At 37.4% G+C, this 13,999-nt stretch overlaps 2 pseudogenes; one reads left to right on the forward strand and one right to left on the reverse strand.

Moving 5' to 3' along the window:
• Positions 1 to 374: 374 nt before the first annotated feature.
• Positions 375 to 1,999, reverse strand: LOC149053211 (52 kDa repressor of the inhibitor of the protein kinase-like; annotated as a pseudogene).
• An 8,159-nt stretch (positions 2,000 to 10,158) lies between these two features.
• LOC149053212 (beta-1 adrenergic receptor-like) lies at positions 10,159 to 12,076 on the forward strand (annotated as a pseudogene).
• Positions 12,077 to 13,999: the final 1,923 nt, after the last annotated feature.

Raw genomic sequence — 13,999 nt, forward strand, 5'->3', positions numbered from 1 at the left:
CATCGATATCTATATCATAAAACTTTGGACAAGTGGGCGATGAAAACAGTTGAGTTCTTTCCGACAGTTTCAAACGAGACATAGGTTTGAAGATGAAGTACCTCTGCGCCTCGAGTGATCTCAGTTTCACGGGCATCATAATTAAAAACTAGTGGAGTGGAAATTGTTGATAGGCAATCGAATTATCTTCATGTGTGGAGACAGGGGTGGATCCAGGATTTTGAGTGAGTAGTTTCCGCCCGAGGACCCACTCCTGCTAGGGGGGTTCGGGGGCATGCCCCCCCGAGAAAATTTGAAATTTGGAGCTCTCTAAAGGTCATTTCATGCATTTTTAGAAAATTTAATTGCCCCCAAAAGACTAAAAAAGCATGTAATCAAAAAGGCAAAAAACATTTATTTTTCTTGAAAGTACTACAGGAAACACTCTGATCTACAAATATTCCACCTTTAGCTACTGTGCAAACCAGTGTATATAGTGTTTTCAGGAAAGCCAAGTCATCACCAAGACTTTTCACACTGGAAAACATCACCTCCCAGTCAGGAAAATCAAGATGTGGAGAAAAAAAAAACGAACCAAGTGTTAGTGTTTTTGATAACAAAAGAAAAACAAGCACAATTGATGATATAGTTTAAAGATTGATAATAAAAATCTACTTGCCTTTTTCATCCTTGGGACCACAGACTTACCATCCATAAAGCCCTTCTCTCTCTCAAATTTCTTCTGTATTATGCTCTTATAATGAATGAAATGAATGAAAGCCAGGCTCAATAAATCCAAATGTTTAGCAACACTAAAAACAACATTTCCTGAGCTGGCTTTTATTCATTTCATTTATAGGAGCACAACACAGAAAAGAATTTGAGAGAGAGAGAAGGGCTTTATGGATGGTTAGCCTGTGTTGGGAGCTGGAATTCAAAAAATAAAACAATTATTAGAAAAATATAAATTATAAGAATCATAAAATGATATACAAATTGAAGTAAAATGATAATTTGAAATAATACTAGCCTTTCTTCATCCTTGGGAATTGCTGTGAAGCTGGTTGAGTTCAGTGAAAATGTTTGTTAACCATTTAAGCTTAACATGAAAACCCAATGTCAATGTCAATGGAAAATCATCACAAGTAAAACAAAATAGAAAATAACCTTGAAATGAGTTGAAAAAAAGTTATACAGGCACCAGTTTAAGCTTCTGTACTGTTCTCCATCAGTTTAAGGATTATGAGACTTAAAGGCCATAACCCAGACAGAACATAACTCACAAGTACTCTAGAAACAGCTGGTGCAAAAAATTATTACAAAATGTTTGCCATTCTCATTTTCCTAGGATGTAACTCAGCAAATAAATCTATTATACGTTCAAGGTCAAAATCCATGTCTCTGTGGGCATGCATCAGTGCCAATCCATTCAGTCTGTCCTGGGTCATTGTATTTCTCAAATAATTCTTAAGATTCCGAAGGGATGATATGGATCTCTCACAAGATGCAGATGAAATTGGAATTGTGATCAGGACTTTCAGCATGGAATAGATGTTGACATATGCATCTTTGTCAATATCCTTCAGTGTAGCCTCCAAACTGTCAGGAATAATATCTCCTCTGTTATCCCTCCCCTTCCACAATCTCTCCCATAACAAAAGCTCTGCCTGTAATCCTGCATAATTTGGTATGTCCTGTCTGTAATGGTTACAAAATTCCAAAACATTGGCCTTCCAGGCAGGGTCAGTAGCTAGTAAAACAGAGGGAATAATCGAAATACCTTTATAGCAAACAAATACATCATCCTGGAATCTGGTGTTGAGCTGCTGGAGTACATGGTCAAGAAAAACTCTAGTGAGATTGATCTTGAAATATCCCTCAGGAGTTGCAGCAGGAGCATTATTTCTATGCATTTGTCTCTGGCTATCCTTGGCATTTCTGGCTGGACTGCTACTTGTCTTGCAATGGTCACTGCTTCCTGGTAGAGATTATGATGTCTGTTATCAATGTCAGTGCTCATGTCTTTAGCGTTTCGCCCACACTGAACTCCAAAACAAACACAAGCTAAACAAAATGCTCCATCGAAATATTTGGAGTAAGCTAGCCATGGAAATCTTTTCAGCCAGCCCGAGACAAACTTACGAGATTTTCCATTTTCCATTGACACGGGGAAATCAAAAAGCTCACCTGGTTTCCACACGTTTTCGACGAACTCCAGCTTCTGATGCGGCGAGTAGTTGTGGATCTCGTCGAAAACTAGGCCAATGTCGAAGGGAGAACAATCCTCCCTCCGACAAACAGGATCTCCGCGAGTCATAACACTAGTATTTTTTAAACGTTTAACAGTAAATTCCGTCGTTAACCCCTGAGCAAGTTCAAAAGTACTTGTATTGTAAAAGCAACGAAAGAGACCCGCTGGGGGAGGAAGTGCCCTTTTTATACTTTGTCAGTAGTTTCCAAGGTAGTTTCCAAACACAACTAGCCAATCAGAAGAGTGTTTTGAGTGAGTTCCGATGACGAAATCTTTGCTAGCCAATCGTGAGGGGTTTTGACTGTGTTCCGCCTGTTAATGTCACCAAATAACAAGGACTTACACCCACCGGTTGCGTAAAGATTGGCTCCACGAACATTTTCCGACGGCTTCCGACGGTTTCCGAGGTGTAATCGAAGCTCGAAAGGCCAGCGCGTGATCCGGAGCGCTCCCGAACGCCTCATGACCGCAATTATAACGAAATTAGTCATTCTAAACGTATTTTCTTTAATAAATAACTGTAAAACAGGAAGATGGTTTATTTCTGGAAGACGTTTAGTGATTTCCACAAAAGTATCAGTAGTTTCCAAAGGGAAATTAGAGTGTTTTCCAAAAGTACTTTTATCAACATTTAACTAGGTCGGAAAAAATTTGAGTGAGTTCCGGAAATCAGGTAAACTACCCTGGATCCACCCCTGGGAGACTAGGAAATATAATGTCTCCTATTTATATAAATAAACTTATTCAATCACACAGATGTATTCGGTTATCTCGACAGGAAAGAGAACTTTAATAAAACGTCCAGTAATCGTAACTTTAGTTCATCTTTAAAACCCATAATCTAATTATTAATTTCACATTTCCAGACGCTGAGACACTCGAGATCTCTCTCTCCCTCGGCCAAAATGTAACTAAATACATTTTTGATAAAATAGAAAAAATTGTTTATATCATTTTCTTTTTAGTAAAAATAACTAAAAATAGCACACTGCATCGAATTACACATGTGTGAAGCACATTTTCTCAGAAAAGATAAATACATTTTTTTTCATAAAACATGAAAGAATATTTTCTCTTCTTGCCGAGAAATGGTGAGGGTTTTACGGGTTAGGTAATTTATAGACTGATGACTGAGGAGGGGTGTCAAGGAAACTAAAACGAACCTTACGAGAGTGTTAAAGTGTGTGACTCCGATTGTGTCAACAAAATATACATGAGCAGCTGAAAAAACATGACGCTAAAAGGAAGCTGAATTCATGAGATATTCAATTAAAGTGTGCTGTCGACGACGGAAAAGAGATCACGAAATTATCACGACTTGCATAGATAGAAAAAAATTTATCTAAAAATTGATCGATAGAGGAAAAAACCCATGACCGACCCTCTGCGAGAAGATAAGTTACTACTATTCTGTGTTGTGAGCTGCTTTCATCTATCTATCATCCTCGAAAAAGAACAAGGAAAATCGAGAAAGGGAAAAAACATCAGATACGCGAACGGAAGAAAACCCATTAAAGCATTGACCATGTTGACATACGGCAGTCCTCTGGACTACGAGCTGTCTCTCCTTTTTGGTTCATCTGTCGCTCAGGTCCAAAACAATGAAAAAAAAAAGGTCCGCGTAAAAATAATGATAATGATAATGATGATGATGATGATGATGATGATGATGATGATGATGATGATGATGATAAATAAACAAAAACGCGTATCGCAGACTTTCATAGTGTGTAATTCTTTCGAAAACGATGGAATAGAAAATCAAAGGGCTCTTAGAGCCAGCTCATTCATGTTATGGCTTAAGTTTGTGTTGATTTCTTGGACTTGATGAATATTGGTATAGTTGAATTCGGTTTATGTGAACTTTCAAGACTTATGGAATAAATGTTTTCTTTTATTTTTGGGCAGTTGTGTGATAAAAAAAAAAAAAAACTTGTGCATTCGTCGTGATGGGAATTGGAAAAAAGGTTGTGTGGGCTACAGGTGGGATGGGCAGAAATCATTAGGCAGACAGTGTCCTTTTTTGTTTGTATGTGTGTGTTTGTGGGATGGAGGGTGGGCGGCTGAGTGAGAAAATCAGGCATCAAATGTTGCTCTACAGCAAAATATTAGAAAACCTCATCTTTCACGACTATTTGCATTATTTAATGAAGATTAATCATCTCTCATTGAGAAATGATGACGCTCCAGTTGGGTTTTCATACGGGTTATACAGGCAAGAAATAAACGGACATTTCATTTATTGTGACACGAAGGGTTTTACGTGGCACAGTATTTTTTCAAACTCATTGCCTACTCCAACTACATAAACACCTTCAAAAAAAATTACCAAGATATTTACATAAATTTCCGTTCAAATCCCTCCGATTAAACTGACCTTTGCACTAAAACACCATGTCACAAGCCCGTGTCTTCGCAGGAGAAACCTCACTAGGGAATCTCAACTGATCAAGAAGTAATGTGGCTGTATGCCCTCATATATTCTATAAACAAATAACGAATATCACCCGGGAAATATTCAGTGAAGTAGTGAATTTACACCAAGCGTGTGAAAGCTGTGATATTTTCCGGAAATCAAATACTTAAGGGAAAAGAGTATTAAAGGTAGAGAAAAATTTGAATGAAACTGCAATCGATACAAGAGCATGCCTCTTCGCTCAAAGAAATAGCTTCTTAGTTCTTGTAAAAGGAATGCACACGGTTTACTGCACTGGAAAAGTCAACGGATCAGTAATGTAAATGAACTTTACTTAAAGGGCATGTAAACCCAAAAAAACATTCATTTTTTTTCCACATAGATGTTTAGTAAATATATCAAGTACACCAAAGGTACCATTCGTTTTTTCTCAAAAGTCCATTTTCACTTTGTAAAAGCTCTTCCAAATTCGAAACATTCGCCATCTTTCCTGTGACGTCACGGGTGGACCCTCCAAAGTCTCGTTTTATAATAGCGTAAGGCACGAAGGAGTCTTTTCTACAGCCGTCGTTTGCCGGTCTCGTCATGATTATGTTACTTACATTTTGCTTCAATATATTCAATTTTTTCGTAATGGTAAAGCGTTGTGTTGTCCAAATATCCAAATGAGGCAAATTTCAAGCGACAATTTGTGAAATTTGTTCAAGTGAAAATAGCCGATTTCGTCGAGCCGTTCGAACATTCTGTTTTTTGTACCAGTCATTTTTTTTTTAAAACAATTTTATTTACAAGACGATCACTTACACTACTTACAGCATTAATTACACTTACATTGTACTTGCTACTAACACTACTGATACTTATACTTACACAAATTTTGCATACACTACATTACGATACATGTATTACAATACTATTAACATTAATTTAATTTACGGTTGGTGTGTTTACAAAATTCTTTTCAATTAAAAGACAATCACAGGTAAACATACAGGTCTCAAAAATGAAGTTGAGTATAAGTCTAACCTAAAAGCAACAGCAGTATGAAAAATTAAAGTAAAAAAGCCCACGTGCGATAAAATTTCGGAAGTTCTTTTTTTGCGGTCGCGATCTCTTTTAGGATTTCAAGTTTTCCCGTGATGAACAGTAGGAAGATTTGAAAATCTAAGATGTCTCCGCAAAGGCTTGTGCAGAAAATGTGATATTTGGCTAACAATAGGCAATAATTTAGGACTTGCCAATGCTTTGTCCTATAATGCCAGCCATAGAGTATATGACTCGTGGATAACGTTATTGTTTCATTTGTTTTTTGGTGCCACCAGTCTTGAAACAGAATCCAGAAGTCGAGTATTAGTGTGCAGTTTATTAATAGGTGATGCAAGGTTTGTTTTTCTGTATTGCATAGGTTGCATAAGGGGCTCTCTGAAATGCCGTCTCGGTAAAGAGTGACGCGAGTTGGAAGCACGTTATGAATCACTTTATACTGAAACATTATTATTTTAACTTCGTTTGTTACTTTAAATGGCATAAGATAAACGTTCTTGATGGTAGTTTTTGTAAATCCGTGGCGTAGAATTTTGGTTTCGGCAGTGGGAGGAACAAAGACGGTGTTTAAAAGAGAAGAGTAAATAGAACTGGTTCTTAGGCTGTTTACAGTAGTGTTCGCGTGTGTGACGTTTGGAATAGGGCTTGTAAGAATAGCTTTCCAGTCTTTTGGGATTGCGTTGACCAAGCCATAGTATGTGGTGAAAGGCACATTTAAATCAGTTTTTGTGACAAATTCATGCCACTTCAAAAATGTCTGATTTTGGTTTAAAATGTCGGTTATCTTAGTAATACCGGCGTCATGCCAAGTTTGGTAAAAGACAGGTTTTTTTCCTATAAGAATTTTTCTGTTATTCCACATTATTTCGTTTTTAGGATTTATTTTGGAATCGATGCCCGTTGAGATTTTAAACTCGCACCAATAATCTAAGTCATTTTTCTTCCTGCTGGTGCTGTACCGACGATTCAGGCCTTACTAGAAGCAAATTATTCGGAAGTATAAAAACGACCCATACAGTCGGTAGACGACGAGGATTCGGAAGTGGCCGACCGAACTGAGAAAGAAGTTGAGCTCTTCAAAAGTTAGAGGTCAACGGAGACAGTACAAAATCGATTTACGTGAAAAGGTTTCGTTAATTAAACAACGACAGCTTTATTGGTTCTCTAAAAACATCTATTTTCTCATCTGATGAAAGATTATGGGGAAGCTAGTTGTTCGGGAACCAGCGCTGAGCCCATAAAAGACACTGACCCTTCTGATCCTTTGCCTGAATTCGAAACACGTATCCAAGAAAGAGAATTCGTTGGTGTCAGTGTGTAATAACGTGATATGGAATTTTGTTTGTTCGATGCAAAGAATTCTATACAGGATCCCATAATCAACCCTTATGTTCTACAAGAAAATCCATTCCAGCCCCACTTGATGCTTCCTTTGAGAAACCCTGCAGAGAAACAGCAGAAGAATTTGTCACGATTTTCACAGCAGTGAAAATACATTCAAAGGTCAGTACGACAATATTCATCATTTTGAGTACAACTTAAAAGATCCTGATTTCAGCTCGCAAAACTATCTTTTCAGTATTTCAAATCGAAGCAAACACAAACAGGGTTGGATAATTATGAAGGCCACACAAGGAAATGTATATGGTAAAACTTGTTTATCGATGGAAATGCTTCGGAGATGAAGGAAAGTAATAAATAAAAGAACGGACACAACCTCCAGTGCTGTAAATAATAAATAACTAAGATCTGCATTAACATATACCTTTGTTTCTCTCAAAGGTTTGGTGGTTTTAATCCAGTGTAAGGCGATCCAAAATCCGCTGGAAAAATGTTTCGGATATTGTTTACCGCACAAGATGGCACTGCGACCCTGAAGTGTTTGCCGAGATATTCCCAACACCAACGAACAAGCTATCTGTAGGCAATTTAGCGAAATTTCCTGCCAGGAAAGAAGCGAAAAACAACTAGCTCTAGTACTGTATTATTAAATCAATAGCCGAAACAATCCAAGCAAATCGATCTCAAAATGTAACAAAACAGATGAAACAGAAAACATTTAGCTTACTCGTTTCCGGTGTGATTATCTGTGCCTTGCTGCTGCCTGCACGCGTAATTGGCCGTCTCCAGCACCCAGAAATCAAGGCAAATTGACTGAAAACCTGAAAATACAGCTTATCTGGGTTTCAGGCCCTTGCTACTCTACTTTTTGCCACAATTGCCCGATTTCCGTACAACAAACACTTTCATGAGTTGTCGGCATTAGTTGACAAGTTCCACGCTCGCACCTTTGATAATTTTATATAAAACACTCTCAGAAGCTCAAGTTTAAAAAAATTATGTTGCATTCTTTTAGATTGTACCCTCGCTTTATTGGATTTTCATGTCAAATACAAATAAATCACACAGTAAATTAAATACCAGTCTGAGTTTCCGAGGAGGTCACATGGCTGTCAACATGTTCTGTAGTGTCTTCGTGCGGATCGCTTCGGTGAACACGACGCGGCTCATATTGTTAAGGACGTGTCCCAGACTCTCCTGAAGATTCTGGATTATCCCCATCGCTGTCATATACTAAGCTTAAGGCATTCGAGTCGCTATCTTCTGAAAAAACACTTTCCAAACTACCGCTACTTACACGAACTCCCATACCAGTTCTACTGGGGAATATGTGTTGCGCAATATTTAGTTCCACCGCTTACGTCACGACTTCTCGCTATTGTTTTTACCGGAAATGGAATTTCAGTTGAAAATGCCGATTTTCTCCTAAAATAAGTCGAACTGGACAAAACGAATTTCAAATTCGTCTTCTACGCCACTTTTTACATAGCATAAGAAAAACATGTGTTTTGGGTTTACATGCCCTTTAAGATAATAATTCATTATTATTTCTCTCTCTATCTTTGCTATGACTCTTTTAAATTCAACGGTGTAGAATGAATTTCTAAGGCAAAATTAGAACTACAGCAGTGCATTGAATATCATGAGTCAAGCGCAAATTATCCTGGAAGTGTTATTACACTGTTTATTTGTCAATTTAATGAAGATTATATCTCACTGAGAGATAATAACACCCGAGTGGCGTTACGAAGAAATTTTGAGCCAAGTAAGAAATTCCAAATGCTTAGGCGCCAAAGATCTCTGTTTTTTTCCCCTCTCTGAGCTACATTCATCACAGTAGGATGAATGTTTAATGTAAATTCGAAAATAGATCTACGCACTTAGTAGAGAGTTAAAGCAAAATATCTTAGATGTGTCACAACAAAATTCGTTCATCACCGTCATGAAAAATATCTCTCATTGAGAAATGATAGCGATATATGCCTCCTTGCAAGGAAAACATACGGTTTTCTTGAACGGATTAGTTACCGGACTGGTTAATGTAACTACAATTAACTGTAAATAATAATTTGGATCATTTCTCTCTCTTTGCTAAAACTCATTTAAATTGAACGGTGCAGGAGACTGATGCAAAATTAAAAATTGAAGAGTGTATTGTGTAGCATGCGCCTGGGGCATATTATCCCGAAAGCGTTCTTTATATTCTTTGTTCATTGAAAGATGATAACGTCCGAGTCGGTTTGTTATAAGTTTTGAACCAAGCAAGAAATCTGTTCAAACCTTATGGAGCGGTAAACCTTTGCAGAGAAATACACAAACAGCTGTCACGTTGTTTGATGAACAGACATATATCGTGACATGAAGGGTTCTGCGTGCACGGTATTATTTCGAAATGCATTGTCTACCTCGCCAACATGACTGCCTTGAGTAAAATTACCATGACACATAAATGACTTTTCAGCTGTTGTTATTTCGTGTCGTTGCAAAAGATCGAGTTCCTCTCCTTTGAAACACCACATTCTTTCCCGATAAAACGTTTCATCCTATAAACCAATTAGTTACAAATTAACTTTGTTTGAGGCATCGGCAGTGAACGAAATCCCACAAATAAGTCCAAATTTGCAAGATGTTTCCAAAGCAATAGGCATCCGTCCTAATCATAACAGTAAACTTTCTCACTTTCAAAATAACGTCTATGAGAAAATTACGCACTTCTGATCGGCTGGAAACGAGTGCATTCCGATGTAACAAATTACTAACAGCGCCTTCTTTTATTATTTGACTACGTACTGAGTAATCCCACCGGCTACCTAACCCTAACTCCCAAGATCTCATTAGTAATTCTCCTTACTATTACAATTTGGAGAATTTGGTATTGGATCAACTAATAATCCCCTAATTGATATTTACTTTATTCTCATCACTTCTATGCTTGATATTGTATTGATATTGTAAGGAGAGATTCTCTCCCAGTCACTCATGGGAGGTAAAGCGATGGGGGAATTGGAAGAATATTTGACAACTTCAACTGGAAGCTTTTATTAGCACTAGTTTGGCTAAGCGGAGTAGTGTTTCAGAGCTAGGTTCTTTGACGGTACGTTGATCAAAAAAATGTTTGAGCGACAGAATGGCAAATGACACGAAAAAGAGATGTAATATCCATAGTGAAAAGAAGTTTGTCTTGGCCAAGGAAATTAAAGTCTCGAACAATTTCAGGTGCGTGTTGACTGTCTTTAATTTATGATGGTAAAGTTTTGATGATAGGAGCCATAAATGTACTTAACTGTACATTATAATTTCCTAGTAATTCTTTCTCTAATTGTTACGACTCGTTTAATTTCAAAGATGTACGATGATTGTTTGATGCAAAATTAAACTTTGCATAGAGTAGCATGTGTCTAGAGCTAATTATCCTGAAGTGTTATAAGAAATTTATTAAAACCTTAACAAGTGTAAAACTGTACAATTCTTGCCATTTCAACCGGAAAATACACGAACAGCTGTTACGTTCTTTGATGAAAAGCCATTTTATTGACAGTATTAGTTGAACCTGAAATGTCTTGTCTGCCTGGACTACGTGACTCCTTGAATATAATTACCACAAAATACAAATAACATTTCAGCTGCTGTTGCTCGGTGTTGTTGCAAGTTCCTCTCCTCTGAAACAACGCGTTTTATTCCGAAAAAAAAAACCTGTTTACCGTTATTCATTTAGTCATAAGTTTATAAGATTGACTCGTCGGCAGTGAATAAAACCATGGGGAACGCGTCTGCATTCACAAGAAGTTTTCCATCCAAGGAAGAAGGGATCGCACTATGCAGCGCTCTTATTTTATCTTCGGTCCTTATCATTGCAGGAAACTTGCTAACTCTGGTTCTCTTTGCAGTTACCAAACCACTTCATAGGAAAGGTTTATTTTTAGTTATGAACATAGCGTTTGCTGATTTGATGTTAGGAGCGTTCAGTATGCCCTTTTACATTTACCTCGTTGGAGATGCCTATCAGCTTTGGACAGCAAAATATGACTTTGAACACATGGCCTACAAAATATTTTACACAAGTTTCGATGACACGTTTTTGTTAGGCTCGTACATACCTGCAGCCTCTATTTCTTGTGAGAGATTTTATGCTGTATTTTGGCCCTTTAAACACCGTTCATTATCCATCAGAACATACCGCATCGCCATTTTCTTACTTTGGTCTTCCGCTGTCTTGCTGTCTACATTAATAACTTTGTTAAACGTTTCGAGTTCATTTGAATCTGGTTTGTATTGTTTTATCCCCGTAGTGTTGGGTCTAACAATCATCGTATGTGTCTGTAATATCGCCATCTGGAGAAGTTTTCAACACGAGAGTGTTGCTTCACAGCATCGAAATGGAGCTTCGCGAAACCGACGCTTAACAAAGACCCTACTTCTGGTTTCCATTCTGGCTTTAGTATGTTGGCTTCCCATAATCATCATGAACATATTAATCTATATAACTAAGACATCAATACCATGGAAGTTTTATTACATGGTGAACATTCTAAATTATTCTAACTCTTTTGTCAATTCGATTGTGTATGTATTCAGAATTCCTGAGTTTCAGCAAGCACTGCGTTTGTGTTGCACGAAGAGCAGACCAGCCATTAAGATGGTAAAAATTCAAAGGAAGAAACCGAACGACTGCACTTAAAACGCCAGAGATAGAACTAAGAATATTCAGAAACGATTCCACGCCTGCAAGTTATTGTTGAACGATAATATATGGAAACTAAGTTTTAGTTTGCTGAGATAAGAGGATCGTCCGCGTTGTTACTGAGTAGTGACATCCATAGGAGGAAGGAACCATAAATGTGGAGTATTGTAAGAAAATAGGATAACGTTCTTAGATTTTCAATTTTTTACTTCACAGAGCCCTGTTGTTGTTCTATAGGGTTGCTTTTTGCAGCAGAAGTTCACACCAGTTAAGTCTGAATTTCATCCAATGATAAAAATATACGGTTTTATTCATCCTATCTAAGCAAAATATCGTCTCATTTTACGAAAAAGTTATAGCTCAAATTCACACATCTATACTTTTAAGGTTGTCAGAACATGTCAATGGCCATCTTGCGAACCGCGCCCTCAAGAGTGTGAAATAAAAAATAAGATAAAATAAAGAGCGTACAGCTTTCCCTGCCTCCAAACTAAAATCAAGTTAAGTTTAATCATGTTGTTTTGCCATTTATTATCCCTCGTTTAGATCAAATACAATTTAAAAATATATATATGAAGAACACCGAATGCACAAGACACCTGCAGGTAACTCAGCCCGTGGGCAAGACCTTTAATTTTGACATAAAAAATTACCACGAAATAAATTTTTCCTCTGAACTTAAGGTTGAAACAAACTTGATGTTCATAATATAAAAAAGAGCCCTTCGTGAAAAGTAAAACCGCCATTTTGCTAAGGCGGGTTACCATGACGTCATTTTTATCCGCCCGTGCGAAGAGATGAGTGGAACGTTCACCACGCGTTTTCGAAACAGAAATTCTGGTATTTCGTCTATATATATATATATATATATATATATATATATATATATATATATATATATACATATATCATAAAACTTTAGACAAGTGGGCGACGAAAACAGCTGAGTTCTTTCCCACAGTTTCCAATGAGACATAGGTTTGAAGATGAAGTACCTCTACGCCTCGAATGATCTCAGTTTCACGGGCATCATAATTAAAACCAGTGGAGTGGAAATTGTTGTAAGCAATCGAATTATTTTCATGTGTGGAGACTAGGAAATAAAATGCCTCCTATTTTTCAAAAAATTAATTAATTCAAGCACACAGACGTATCCGGTTACCTCGACAGGAAAGAGAACTTTAATAAAACGTCCAGTAATCGTAACTTTAGTTCATCTTTAAAACCCATAATCTGATTATTAATTTCATATTTCCAGACGCTGAGACACTCGAGATCTCTCTCTCCCTCGGCCAAAATGTGACTAAATACATTTTGACAAAAGAGAAGAAATGGTTTATATAATTTTCTTTTTAGTAAAAATAACTAAAAATAGCACACTGCATCGAATTACACATGTGTGAAGCACATTTTCTCAGAAAAGATAAATATATTTTTTTTCATAAAGCATGAAAGAATATTTTTTCTTCTTGCCGAGAAATGGTGACGGTTTTACGGGTTAGGTAATTTGTAGACTGATGACTAACGAGGGGTGTCAAGGAAACTAAAACGAACCTTACGAGAGTGTTAAAGTGTGTGGCTCCAATTGTGTCAACAAAATATACATGAGCAGCTGAAAAGACATGACGCTAAAAGGAAGCTGAATTCATGAGATATTCAATTAAAGTGTGCTGTCGACGACGGAAAAGAGATCACGAAATTATCACGACTTGCATAGATAGAAAAAAAAATATCTAAAAATTGATCGATAGAGGAAAAAACCCATGACCGAGCCTCTGCGAGAAGATAAGATACTGCTACTCCGTCTTGTGAGCTGCTTTCATCTATTGCTTTAAGAATATCTACAGAGACAGCGCAGAGGGAGGGGCTGGGGGGGGGGGGGGGCTTTAGCTTTAGTTGAATCCGGTTTATTTGAACTTTCAAGACTTATGGAATAACTGTTTTCTTTTATTTTTGGGCAGTTGTGCGATAAAAAAAACTTGTGCATTCCGCGTGATGGGAATTGGAAAAAAAAAACGTGTGGGCTGCAGGTAGATGGGCAGAGATCATTAGGCAGACAGTGTCCTTTTTTGTTTGTGTGTGTGTGCGTGTGTTTGTGGGGTGGAGGGTGGGCTGGGTGAGCAACATCAGGCATCAGATGTTGCTCTACAAGCAAAATATTAGTAACTCTCATCTTTCACGATCATTTGCATTATTTAATGAAGATTAATCATCTCTCATTGAGAAATGATGACGCCCCAGTCGGCTTTTAAAAGATATTTTCATACGGGTCATACAGGCAAGAAAT

This window comes from Pocillopora damicornis, chromosome 1 (assembly GCF_964200805.1).
Source record: "Pocillopora damicornis chromosome 1, jaPocDami1.2, whole genome shotgun sequence".
NCBI classification, from domain to species: domain Eukaryota; kingdom Metazoa; phylum Cnidaria; class Anthozoa; order Scleractinia; family Pocilloporidae; genus Pocillopora; species Pocillopora damicornis.